Below are 14,126 nucleotides of genomic sequence, written 5' to 3' on the forward strand. Positions count from 1 at the left end.
AATCTTCTAAGAAACTGAAAGGCCTTGTAGACAGCAAGAAGAATCAGACAAATTGTGACCATACACCTGGGCAGACTAGGCAGAGACAGATTTATGCAAGATACAGATTTATGTAAGGTACAGCACAACTGTCACTCTGCCAAGCACTGCTAACTCCCAGCTCCACGAGGCTAATGCCACCTAACCCCTGACAGATGCTGCTATTGCTCAGGACAAGCTCTGCAGAAACATGGGACATGTTGCTTCTGCAGGGTAGGGGGGAGATCAGAGGGACAGAGAGAATATTAAACAGGCTGTGCTTGCTGCCTCTCCCCTGCCCTGGCTCCCAGCATCAGACAGGAACACAGGAGTCCTTGGCAAATCTTGCAGAAGCATCCTCACACCTGCTTTGATGTCTTTGCTGCCAAGTTTAACTTTCAGTGGACCAACAAGACACAAAACAGCTCCTCTTACCCTCTTTGCTAAGCACAGTGTCATCTTCACCTGATGCTTTGGGGCTTTATTTCAGTCTCCTCACTTGGCTATGACAGGGAGGGGATGATATTTTACATGTGCCCCTGGGCCTGTACTCAATTGTGGGGCTACTGACACACTGGAAAGAGAAAATAGGAAGGAAAAATAAGACACAAGTGAGCAGTCTGCACATTTCAAAATCCTTTGTTTTGAAAAGGGAAGGCTGAAAGAGTAATTTGTCTCTAGATAGAGAGGAGACAGGACAAAAGGTTGTATCAACCATTCTGTGCAATGGCATCTCTCACCAGCACTGGGGCAGGATGAATCCATGCCCTGCAGAAGGACAGAACAACCTTTGGGATACACAGCCTACGCCTGACTGCTGGGAGGTGAAGTGTCAGAAGGAGGTCCTTCCACCCCCACTCTGATACCTCATGGCACACAGAGGAAAGAACAGAGACCAGAGGCTGAGCTATCCCAGCTGGAGAGCATGGAAAACTGCTTTTCCACAGCTCTGACTGAAAGACTCCATGGGGTTGCTGGCACAGTTGCCAAAAGCAGACACTGGCATGATATTTCCAAGGTGAAGGTGGGTTGCAAGAGGTCAGCAGGTATCCAACTGTCTTTGAGACAGTCTGCCTCACACACAAGGGCTGTGTGCACAGGGAGAATAGCCTTTTCCCTCCTGATTCCACCATTCATTTAGAGATGCCAAGTGAATGACAAAAATAGGCAAATAAAAATAAATGCTCTTCCCTGCCTGAACCTCTATTTTTCACAATTTTCTGGGCACACAGAAAAGGAGAGCATATGCAACTAAGGCAGGCTCATGCAGACAGCAGATTGGTGCTTGCACCCAAAGAGGGGCCTCTGGCCTCTACTTTCTGCATTCTGCCTCCTCTGCCTCTCTCTCCTCCTCCCCCACACACCCCTTTTCCCCATGTAGAGCTTGAACACAACACATCCCAGGCACGTATTTCACAGGGTCTGGAGAAGGCTCACCACCTTGGAAATGCAAAGCTCATTAGTTCTAGTGCTTCTGGGACAATGAAGCTTTGCTTTTCACAGATTGTGTTCTCCATCCCTCCCAGCTGCTTCCACCCACCCCTAAAAAGCTCCTTTCCATATCCCAAACTCTGCCTTGGCTGCTGCCTGGGCAACAGGCACTGTGCACTGCAGTTCCTTGCTACCAAAGTGTTCCTACTCAGGTGAGCCAAGTGTAGTCTCACAGTAAGTTTTACCTTAGTTCCACCAAAAGCCAAATTTCTTACTCTTTTGTCTTTGGTTCACAACATTTGTGGAAGCTTTTTAAAAAAAATCTGACAGAGCAGAAGTTTTTCTTGGCCCCCTCACCTCCCCACACAGCTCTTCTTCCATTGAGAACCAGCCCACGTGCAAAACCAGCAGCTGAGCGTGTGAAGATTGAGCTGCCTACATGTGATTGCCTGAACAGCAACCACGAAGCCCAGAGTAAAACCAGCCAAGAAATCCTCAGCCAGGGCCCAAAGCCTCCTTGTGTTTCTTGCTCTTGGTTGTTTTTCTTTTTCTCCCCAATGGAACAGAAAGCATGAAGAGCAAAGCAGGATTCCTTCGGTACAAGAGAGTACAAGTTCTAGGGTTCCCTGGACATCAGCTGTGGATGCAGCTTTGCCCTAAAATACTTCTAAGCCACATTCAATGTGTGTGAGTGTAGCAATGTTTGACATTCTATGTGCACTTCCCCTGTGCTCATGCAAGTGCTCCACTCCCTGCAGATCACTTTTTATATATAATAAGGAAAACCTTTTGTGTCCTGAGACTTCCAGTCCCCACCACTTTTCTCCCTCTCTTGTAGGAGGTCTGGTCCATCCTCAGGGACCGAGCTGAACCCTTTTCCTTTCCTGCCCTTCCTATATCTACCATGACAGCATTAAATCCTTTCATCTGTATTGTCATGTTTTCTTCTCCTGTGGCTTTTCCAGGGGCAAGAGAAGATGCACTGCTTTTCCTGGAGGTAAACATGCTGACCATGAAAAGCTTAGCTAGGAAGGTACACAATCTTTCAAGAAGGAAAAACATCAAGGATATATTTGATGATTTGTCCAGCTGTGACCACAGCCTCTGCTGGCCAACACAGACCACACACACCAGGAGCCTGAAGCAGCAGAGCTGAACAACATGTTCAGGGAAACGACTGACCATGGGAACCCAGAGGCTGGTTCAGGCAGTTGTCATCCCACTTCAAGTACAGGGGGCTGGGAAATTTGCTGTGTTTCCAGCACAGGTGCAGACATATGGGTATGGAGGACCAGACAAGGATACAGCAACAGGGAACAGCACAACACACTCAGTGGAGATCCTCCACCTGCTGTACTTGGCACCCAGACCTGGCAACTCCTTTCCACCCTGTTGTCTTTTGCCACATCACTGCAATACCTCTCTCCTTGCTGCCTCAGCCACACCAAACTTGCTTGGCAGAAGCAGTAGTTTTATCAGCCACCCCTAAATATACAGAGAAGATCCAACTAGGGAGATGACATAACCAAAGCCATTAGGGGGGAAAAAAAAAAACCAAACCACAAGAGCACAATAAGTAGCTTGTACGGGAAAACAAAGAATAAAATTACAAGTCTGAATATTGATAAAAGGAACAAGTGAGAACAGAGCACAAAAAGAAGGATTTTCACAATTATTCTTCCCAGCCTACCTTAAATATGCTGTTATTCCTTGTTAAAGGGACGTCTAGTCTTCACAATTACTGTGTTTGGGAGGCAACAGTTCTGCTTTTTGCAGTTTTTCCATGCCTAAGAGGAGAGAAATAAAAAAGAACACATCTATATTTGTCAGGGAAGTTTATATCAAAAAAGTTTGTGTCCTAGTTATTTTTAAAGTATGTAGGACAACACACACAAAAAGTCTCAACCCTTATCTATAACTTGTCATTAGCTGACAAGATGACAAGATCAGCATTTGCTAAGGATTAACAAGAAGAATTATCTGTGCAGTACATTATCATCATGCAAAAAAAAAAAAAATTCAATAGCACTCAATATATTTAAAGTATTACCAGAAAAACATGAGTGGACTCTGGATATCATGGCAGGTAAACATAACCATCACATAATGGAGACAAGTTGTGCATTTAGTTTCAGTTCAGATATACCAAAAAGCAGAGAAATAAATGTTAAAGCAGTGCTTGACTGATGCCAGTTCATGGTTTCCTGTGATATTGTTATCCTTTATCAGCCATACATTAGCTGGAGAGATCATTCTGATCTGAAAATCCAGAACATGGATTCTCAACTTCTGCACAGCACAAACTCAAGAGCCTCCAGCCCACTCTTAAATTAGTCAGGGTGAAACCATTACATAAAATGCTATTGAAATAGCCCTGATTTGAAAACAAACTATTACTTTTGTTGGCCTGTAGTTGCCTTTCCAGACCAGTTAAAACCACATTACATGCAAGACCCATCTACAGTGGGCAAATCATGGGTCAGAGTGCATAAACTGAAAGTGAGTGTATCTATAGCCAGAGGGGACCCTTGGCATTTGATTTACCTCTTTCATTATGTCAAACATCAGTCTTCAAGCACATCTTTAGCATTTGCTTTTGCTGCTGAAAAGTCAATTTTTGCGAGAAGGTACAGGTGTTTTAATATTCATAACATAAATAAAATAAATCCAAGAGAAGTAAGACCACTTAGGCACTGTGGGAAGCAAAATCACTGTGGTGAGCTCAGACTTGGTCACTGGGCTACTTTCACTCCTTCTACGCTTGCTATGTTCCTAAATTTCAGTTAAACTTAATAAACAATAGGTCTCCATTATTATTTCACCAGCATTAGCAGAAGGGTTGAACTAGATGATCTCCAGAGGCCCCTTCCAACCCCAACCATTTTGTGATTCTGGTTTTATGTCAAGGTAATAAAAAAAAAGGAAGTTTCAACAGCAGTTAAATTAAACCTCTTCTGTCAAATTTGACATATCTCAGGCATCAGCATAGAAACAGGGTTATCTAGGAAACAAATTTCTCCCTATAATATTGCAGCAAGTCACTCCCAGCTTGATACCCCATCTCCTGCCCAGCTGCACTGGGGCAGGTTCCCCCAGCCCAGTCAGCCTCCCACCTTCTTCTGACTCAGGGAAAACTGTAGGAAGAGCAGCCAGATGCCAGACAAAAAAGTTGCTACGCAGACAAAAGATCAAAGATACATCAACTCTCTCCCAGTCAGCCCCAAACTCCCCATCACTGTGAAGAGCAAAAGCTTCCCCAACACACAATGAAAGCCCAAAGCCCAAACCACAAACACAACCAGGAAACCACCCCACAAGCTCCAAAATTCTGGTTCCCAAGCACCAACCTCAAAAACCCCAAAAACACTGGGGTCACAGGCAGGTTTAGTTCTTGTTTCTGTCTCACTGTAGATCAAAGACTTTTTTCCATGGACTTTTGGCTGCTTCTTTCACTCCAGAAACAGCCTAAAGCACACCATCACTCTGCTCTTCCTCTCTCCTATTGGGAGCTTTTATAAACTCAAACCACCTGAACACAGGGAGGAGCTGGTTTGAAGGTTCAAAACACTATCAGGTGTGAGGGTTTTTTTGATTATAGTAAATTTTTTTAACTATAGTAAATCCCAGTAACAAGGCACAACTGGGCTGATTTGGGAAACAGGCCAGGGTGGTTGTGCTGTGTGCCAGGGAACCCTGAAGGGAGTTCTGCTGTGAGCTCAGTGCCTCTCCTGGCTGTGAAATGTTTCCAGACGCCCAGGTCTGCCTGGGTGCTCCAGTACACAGCAGATGCACATCCTGACATAGCCCAGCACCTCTTCTGGAAAAGAAACTTTGGCTGGTGCCTCTGCCAAAGGAAAATGCAAAAGGCCAGATCAGCTCTGCAGTGTTGCACTTCTGGTTTTTTTAAGTCCAGGTGCCACCCTGAAAATAGCACTTAACAGTCCTCTAACTCTGCCTCAGCCTCAGCTGCAGAGCAAATCTCAGCTCTTACATTACACCAGGGGATTGACCAAATAGCTTATTTGCAAACCCATGTTTTTGCTTCCAGTTTATCACAAAGAAAGTCAGTGGTGGAAAAAAAAGCCCATTAACAAATTGAGAGGTTTCTTTGCTGCTTGTACCCTGCAGTGTGAACCCTTATAACGGATTCACTCTATGATATTAAATTATACTTCAGTTTATTAGTTCTAAAATGCCCTGGATTCTGCAGGGGCATGGTGTGGCTTTCACACACCTATTTTAGCAGGCTTGGAGATCCTCAGGTTAGAGGTGCTACATAAGGAAATTTAGTTATGGATGAAATACACTGCTGTGCAGTACTATAGCCTAGAGTTCACAGGAAAATCTTTGAAAAGATGAAGCAGGCAGACAGCAACAATTTTTGCCTTAGGTATGTTCATGAAAAAAGCCACCCCCAACCAAACAAAAAAAAATCGTAAAGCAACACAAAATACACCCTTCAAGAGGAGGAAATGAGAGACTGGGGAAAACTCTCACCCTGGAACAAAAAAAAAAGTGAGAATTATCATGATTATGGGATATAGAGCAGCCAGTATTCCCTAATGCCATCACTTTAACAAATACAATACCTTAAGATTTAACTCCTTGTCACAGCTATGGGCTTTGTCATTATTTAAGAAAAACACTCTCTTCCACACCTCATCTCCCTGCTTGCAGGGCTGGGCAGGGAGCTGCAAACAGAGCCCTGTGTGTTGGAAATAGTTTCTGAGTAAGGAATTAGTGCATGAAATGAGCATGGAAAAAAAAAAAATCATGTACTGTTCTTCCTTTGCTTCAAAACAGGTTGGTTGATTGACAGCAAACCCTATATAATAGTTCCTTCCAGGCAGATGGCAAGATCATGATTTGCTCTTCAGTTGCAATTTTCTGCTGCCTCTCACAACCAACAGAACTCCCTGATCTACCAATGAGAGGGGTCTGGGCTGCTTTATATGTGTTTTACAGCGCTCACATCAAAGCTTATGGATTAATATTGTGACTAGTTATCGTATTCCATTTTGTGAAAATTTGCCTTGAATTTGCCTCCAACGTCTCCTGGCTGATGGTGTGCAGATAACAGCTTCAGAAATCCACACAAAAGCAACTTGTAAATCCCTGCACCACCCCTGACAGACAATACTCCTTTGAGCGGTTGCGTAGGTGTTGAAAATCTTGCCATACATCTCGAGCTCTCTCAGCACATATTGTTTTTAGGCTGCCATCTGCTAATGCACAGTCCCACCCTAAGAGAGATGCAGGAATGCTCCAGTCTCAGGGCTGTTCTGCTTTCAGATTTACTCTTTTATTTCTTCCAATTCCCAGCACTCAGATTCTGTCATTCTTAGCCCTGGTTGTAGCTACAAAGTTCAAGAGACCCTCTCACACCACTGCTAATTTTCAGTGATAAAGAGAATTTATTGAAGATGTACCCAGGTATTTCTTTTAGTGGACCAAAGGAATCCTTTGTGGTGTCCCTGGAAGCAGATTCATTTGTCTCCGTGTCAGCTGGTGCTGAGAGGTGCTGGGACCACCAGGAACTTTGGAAGCACTCAATTCCAGGGCATGTACACTAAAAGGATGTATTTTAAGTTGGTGGCAAGGGAAGGAGACAACTCCCAAAAACATAATGTGGGCAACATCTTGAACAAAGCAAGTCATGCACATCGCAGTGCAGAATGTTGGGATCTAATTATCACAGTAAATAAGGAGTGATGAACATGATACTTGACTGATTGTCCTCTTCACTGAAATTGTCAGCAGTACTCATTTTCTTGCTGCTGATTTTGCTTCTCTACCAAGCACATTAGCAAAATTTATAGATGATATTTAATTTTTTTTTTTTTGTTAGAAAACAAATTTATAGCAGCTAATTCACATTAAACTTCCTTTACAGGATCCATCACTAAAATACATTGGAAACTACAATTTTAACTCTAGGAAACTGAAGAGCATATTATCACTTGCCAACTGAAATTTATCTGTTTTGATCCTTTTTTTATATTCCTCTTCTCCCACACATCCCTTTTATTATCCCACCTTCTTCTCAAGTTTTCAAAGATTTTGTTGTCATTTACTCCTGAATAAAATCCAAAAATCTTTTGTCATGGCAGGCTCTGTACATCAAATTGTTGTTCATGTCACACCCTGACTTCTGTGCACCAAGCATGGAAGTCAGAATAAGGGATCATACACAATAGCATAGAATTCCTCCTTGCTTTTCTTTCAAAGCAAGAAAATGAATAAAAGAGGGCCAAGAAAAAAATTGAGATGGGAAAATGAAAATATAAAGGGCTGTGTGTTCAAAGGAGATAAAACTAGTAGTTTTGTTTTCTTTCTCAGGTTGTACAGCAATCCCCTCTCTCATTCCCTAAATTCTACAAAAATGGTTTGGTAGACTGAAGTTATGTTTTCCTTGATTTCAGTAATCAAGGTAAGTCAGGACAATCTCTTCCATTGAAAATAGAATTCTTCTTAGATCTAAGAAACAGTAACAGTTTTTGTGTCTTCTGCCTCTGCTCCAGCAAAAGATTGCAGCTGCCTTTTTGCAAGCTTTTAGTTGCTAGAGATATAAACACTCTCTTCAGAGCATGACAGATGAATTCTCCTACAGTGAAATAAGATACCTTTCAGAGAGCCTGAAAGCAACTAATAGATTTCCAGGAAAATGCTGAAAATTGGCTTAATGTTGCATAAATAAAGATATTTATGCAACTTGGAATGAAACTCTACCACAAGCAGAAGGCTAGGCCCTACTTATGATACCAAATCCTTCTTTTGCCAGTTTGCACAGATCTTTAATGGGCATGGGGGTCATTTGCTGCCCTTCTGAATCTCCCCTGCTACAGTCATCATTGTTAAATTTTAAATATGAATCATTTTCCAGGCAGCACAATATCCAGTTGGCTCCTCCTTCCATTTTCCCACAGGGGTCTGAAAAATGTTAAACTGTTCTCTTCACAATTAAATTCATGAAACACTTAAATTCTATGGCAGTCAGACACCAAGGAACAGGAAAATCATTTCATCTCATAATGTTTTAGAGCCCCTAGGCAAATGTAAACACTGTATGCTGTGATAGAAGAAGGATTTATTGCTGCTGCTGAACAGAGAATCTGCTGATTTATTTGTAATTCCAGTAGATTTTTGAGGGTAATTTATTTATTACAGAATTTTGGTGAAATGATTATTTAGGAAGCTTGAACACACCAGACCCATTTGTGTGGAGATGCATTTTAAAGAAAAAGATACAGAACCAAATCAATCTGTATTGAACTAACACTGGCCTGTAATAGTGAATCATTACTGCACTCACTCTCCTGCCAGAGCATAAAAGGGGTTTGAGCTCTCATGTATCACAGGTTCTGGAGGCCAAGTGACATTTGATAGGCAACCACTGCAGGTGCTGCTGGAGACACCTTAAGCTGAGGCAGGGAAGTATCTAAGTCACTATTATATTCTTGCAAATGTTTTACCCAAGGTTAGTTTAATTCATTTCGCTGAGAAAAACATCTCTCAACTCTGCTCCCAAGTGTTGTTTCAAGCATTCATTTATATACATCTCAGAATGCCAAAGGTTACCACTGTGAGTCAGTACATCTCTGCCAGTATATCAAATTCATAGAAACATTGGTAAATATAGGACTTTGTGTCATGCCACTTACTTTTACAGGAAGGACTTGGCTCTGCTGGAGCCTCCTCTGCTTCAGCAGCGTTGGACAGCCCTGGGAACTGCTTGGGGAACTGAGGGAGGGTAAATTCAGTTTTGTGGCAGAGGTTGAGCCATGAGTCTCCAACACTGCTCAGCAGTGGATGTGCTTGCAGGAACAGCCATCCACACACTGTCTCTGTGGGTATCCCAGTTCCAGCAGTGGTCTGTCATCTTGTGTCCTCCTTTTTCTCCTGCCCAACCCACTGGTTCCTATTGCAATCCAGGGGTTAATACTTTGGGAAGAAGCCACCTCCTGTACAGCTACATCTGTGATATCCAACATGAGCAGGCTGAGCTGTGACTACAGCCTGTGGCCATGCCACAGCATTGCTAAGAAAAATCATAAAGAGCCTGGATCTGATCGCCTTATTTGACAGTTCATCACTTATGTCTCCACTGAAAGCTCTCTGTGTATTACTAAAAACCCAAAATCCTTTTTGTTATCTTCTTACCCTCCATGCTTATTTAGAGAGCTGAGAGTAGACAGGAGACTTCTTTAAACAAAAGCATAATTTCAGAATTTCTCTTCAAAGATACCACAGAAATCACTCCAGAATATCTGTCAAGCTGGCATTCCCCTGAGACTGCCTTAGCTCTTTGCTCTGGCTAACTTGAAGTGAGAACTTGAACCATATCTCAGATAACTGCTGTAGAGAATCAATTTTCAATTTCCTGCTGAACTCCAGATATATATTTAAATACTCAGTACTTCTGGCATCTGGAAAGAAACCAACAATAAAATCAAATGGTCAAGCCACTCATCCGATGAGGGGAAAATCTGCAATGAATCAAGCAAACAGGAGACTCAGACACAGGCCTGAATGGTAAATTTTCTCAGCACCACTGTAAAATCAGTGCCATTATCTCATTGTCTTTTTGACAAAAAAATGCCTAGTAACTCAATGCCAATTTTATCTAAACCAGAATATTTCCGTAGAATTCACAGTTCATTTTAAAGTAGTCTAATTTTTTAGTGGAAGGGAAAAAAATAGATGAAGTTCATCATGAGGTTGAAATCATTGACTTAATTAGAAACAAGGTTTAGCCAAAAAAGGAGAACCTCTGTTCTTACAAGAGAGACATTGGAGAAATGCTGATCTTTCTCAAGGTAATGAGTGTTTTGTCACTTTTCATGGTCAGACTTTTATCCTAATAACACACTCTACACCTTACTGTATGCTGTGATTAGGATACATGTCTTTCAGCTCAGCACTCTGCAGGTTTGCCTTTATTTTTCTCAATCTTCAATGTCCTTAATAATAAGTAAATAAGTTAATACAACAGCCCCTGAAGAAAATTCATGGTTTAAACAAGGCCATTGGAAAGATTCATGTGAAAGGCCCTACAGCACTTTTGACTGAGATTTTATTTGAACAAAATTTTAACAAATGGACCAGTGTTTCCCAAGAGCGTTCAAATGTTATCAAGTGGGAAAAAAAGCTCCCTGGCACAGTATCCAGGTAGACCTGGAAATGCATCTTTTTGTATTCAGAAGGCAAAATGTTAAGTATGGTCATGCAAAATCACAGTTATGAGGATGTATTAAACTGGAATACACAAGCTAGGAAGGATGATAACAGAAAAATCACAGCACCTCTAACTCTCCTGCAGTTTTCCAAGGTGTTGCTGCTTTAAGGGAATCAGAACAATAAAAATGCCTCCCTCCCCTTTACCAGCTGTTGTAAGGCTGTTTCTGAGAGTACCTGATGGGAAGATGAAACAAATATTTTTATCTACAAAGCTCTGAATGTAGGAACTCGTAAAGCACTTCTTTGAAGTCAGAGTCATTGCAAACTGAAGAGGTAAAACCATGCAAACAGTACTACACCAGTGTCTCTGGGAGGTTTTATTCCCAGCTAACCTGCTCCCACAGTTTGTCCAGACAGCTGACATGCTGGGAGCCTTCTCCAATTTGCAACGAGCCATCAGCATCTTGCAAACAGAAAACAAAGAGAAATGACAACAAGGTATCAAAAATAAGCTCATCTTGATGTCACTATTCAGGAGGGAAGCAGCAAACAAAATAATAGGCAGGCTGGTGACAACTGCAGAATTTCTTGGTTTTCAAAGGTGTGAGAGTAGAATTGGAAAAATTAATTGGGTTCCAATTTTATCCTCGTTCTGTGAAAATGCATGAGCAACTATGGGTAAAAATGCCAATAGCTGTAATAGTAATTATAATAATAAATATGACAGGAACTGCCTGAAAAGTATTAATTTGCAAAGTTAGGCCTTTTCAAAACTCCTACTTGAGGGACCTTTGGATGCTGTTTCTTGCAGAATGACAGAACATCCTTTTTAGAAGGATTTAGACACGTCCTTTTGTGTGGTGCCCCTTCAAGGCAGCATAGCAAGGCTCCATATTTGTGTGAATCTGAGGGAAAGATCAGCTCTGTCCAAGGAAAACCACTGACTGTGCTGCAGTGCCTTCCCCTCCAGCTCTGTGCATGCTGCCCATAACTTCCCCTGGGCTTTCAGGTCAGAAGGTGCCAGTGCAAATGCAAGGAGAGAAGTAGTTCTCTGTGGCCAAGACTGAGATAACAGGGAGGATGCCCATCAGTGCTTAAGTCTGGCTTAGCTTAGCCCTCATGGCATCACCACGGCCAGGTTGGACAGGGTTTTGAGCAATGTGGTCTAGTTGAAGGCATCTCTGCCCATGGCAGGAGGGTTGAAACTAGATGATCATCTAAGCCAAGAAATTCTATGATCCTCTGATCCCTAAATCTTAAATGAAGTCTGCATTTTTTGCACAGAAGGGGCTTGGAAAGCTGTACTTTAATTCCACTCTCATGGAAATCAATAGAAAGTTCCCATTGCTTTGAAGAGCTGGATCTATAGCAGTGCTCTGCAAAATCCCACCCTAGTGCTGAAATGCCTTCATCTGCCTTGAAAACTGAAAGTCATACATCTAAGTTAAAAATGTCCTTGTTCAGTAAGGGGTGACAGTATTGACACAGGAGAAGACTCTTCGATGGCCTTCAGAGGAACATTGGTGTGGGTGGGCTCAGCCACCTCTTCATCTGGAGAAATACACAGTCTGTGTATCATAGCATGAGCTATTGGGGGGGTTATGCACTACACGCACCTTAGGCTGTAACTGGGTGGCAAAATATCTCCCCAGCAGAGATCTTTTGGTGCATTGAGTTCCACAGGTACCAGTGGCCTGGGGGGACTGATGTATTTAAGAGAACAAATCTAATTCAAAGTCATTTGGCTCTAGGGGTAATTTAACTGTGCTGGTATTGCTGAGCGATTATGTGTATTTGAAAGAGAGAAAAGCAAATACCCAAAGGCTTCTTGTTTACGATTTCAAGAAGTTTCTTCAGGGCAGAGCAGGGTGCTGATAACGCAGGAGCTGATCCAGCCCGATAGCACTATCAGCACCTGAGGAGCAATAACTGATCTGCACTCACCAAGCCCACCAAGCACTCTGCATTGTGTTTACCTAATGATTAAATGGAATGACTTTCCTTTAATCAGCGTGTCAGCTTGAGCAGCGTAATGAAATTAGTCAGGGGTGAACGCAGGCTCCTGAGCCGAAAGGGGCATTTCATCACAACTTACTCCTGAAATCCGTAACATTGCTGTGCCATGGAGGGTCCTTGTGGGATGCTGGGTTCCTTACTCAAACACAGATTGTCCAAAATTAAAGCAAATGCCCTCCTTCTGTATTTTATTGCATCTCCTCTCCCAGCTTGCGAGTTCTCCCAAGGATTTTTCTTTCCTTAAAGAATTCTGTGTATTAATCATTTGTTCATGTCACATGGATGATATCTGACAGTTTATCCCAGTTATCATCAATAACTATTAATGACCCTGTTATTGTAATGAAGCTGCATCAGCTCGTAGCCTCACTTGCATTCAGCTCATTTTTCATTTGATTATGAAATTCAGAATGCTTCTCTCACAGGCAACCTTGCTTGCTTAAAAGGGCAGGGATCTGTGCATTTGATTGCTTTTTGAAATGTGGCAGATTACACTATTTAGCTACTGTTCTGGAGATGTGGAATATATCATGTGTTTCCTTTATCCTAAAATATAAGTTATTGTCACTCCCAGAGAAGCTGCAGCATGTAAAGTTTTAGATGCACACAAATCCAAATTGAATGAAGTCATGTTTTTTCAATGCTGAGGAGGTTTAACAAATTCATGTAGACACTAATGAGTATTACTGGGCTTATGGAGGGTCATGGAAAATTAGACTGGCTTTTTAAGCCATTATTACAGATTTTCTCATTGTTACATGTTAAACTATCTACTATTAATACAGCTTTACTTTTGCTTTTGGCCACTGGACAATGTTTGAGGTTCAGTGGCATGGCTATCTCTTCATACTCTTTGTTTCTTTGGTAATCACATATTTTACCCAACTTTATGGGTTTGGCAGGATTTCATTTCTAACTTTAACTTACTGATTTCTTCCAGAAATTTGCCTTGTATCTATTCTGCAAAGAAAACTGTCATGCAACACAATGTGTTTATTTACCTCATTTTCCCATCAGCATTTGTTGGAATGGTGTGTGCCACCACTGCTGTAAAAAACATCTATAATTAGAAAAATATCAGTTTCTTAAAGATACAATGCTGAGTTCAGACCTGATTAAGTACCAGTGGAGTCAGCTGTTACCAGAGTAGAAACAGGAGCACAGTTTGAAAGACTGCATGTAGAGCCAGCATACATAATTCATGTCTTTCATTCATCAAGGATATCATCCCGTGTTTCAGCACAGTAGAATGAATCTGCAGTATCCACAACTTGCCCAAAGGTGAGGAGCTGAGCTGTGGAGGACACATTTCACCCAGTGCAGCTTCTTGACATTAGAGGGCTCCATATTCCACAGAGTATGGCAAAAGCAAATCTCATTCTGAGGTCAACAGAGATGACATTGGAAAGAGAATTATTGACTCCTCTTGGAGCTATGGTTTGATGGTGCTGCAGATTCAGCTTCTGAAGCTTTTGAGGTCAAAA

General features: G+C 42.0%; 1 long non-coding RNA gene across 1 annotated transcript in view; it reads right to left on the minus strand.

The window, feature by feature from the left end:
* Window positions 1–3,002: 3,002 nt before the first annotated feature.
* The window catches only part of LOC127471668 (uncharacterized), a 101,073-nt gene continuing 89,949 nt past the window's right edge, over window positions 3,003–14,126 (minus strand). The window contains exon 9 of the long non-coding RNA XR_007904729.1: window positions 3,003–3,236. This is a non-coding gene — a long non-coding RNA (uncharacterized LOC127471668). The remainder of the gene's footprint in view (window positions 3,237–14,126) is intronic.

Source organism: Manacus candei, unplaced genomic scaffold (assembly GCF_025592945.1).
Source record: "Manacus candei isolate 608988 ecotype Guabito, Panama unplaced genomic scaffold, ASM2559294v1 h1tg000025l, whole genome shotgun sequence".
In the NCBI taxonomy this organism is placed as follows: Eukaryota; Metazoa; Chordata; class Aves; order Passeriformes; family Pipridae; genus Manacus; species Manacus candei.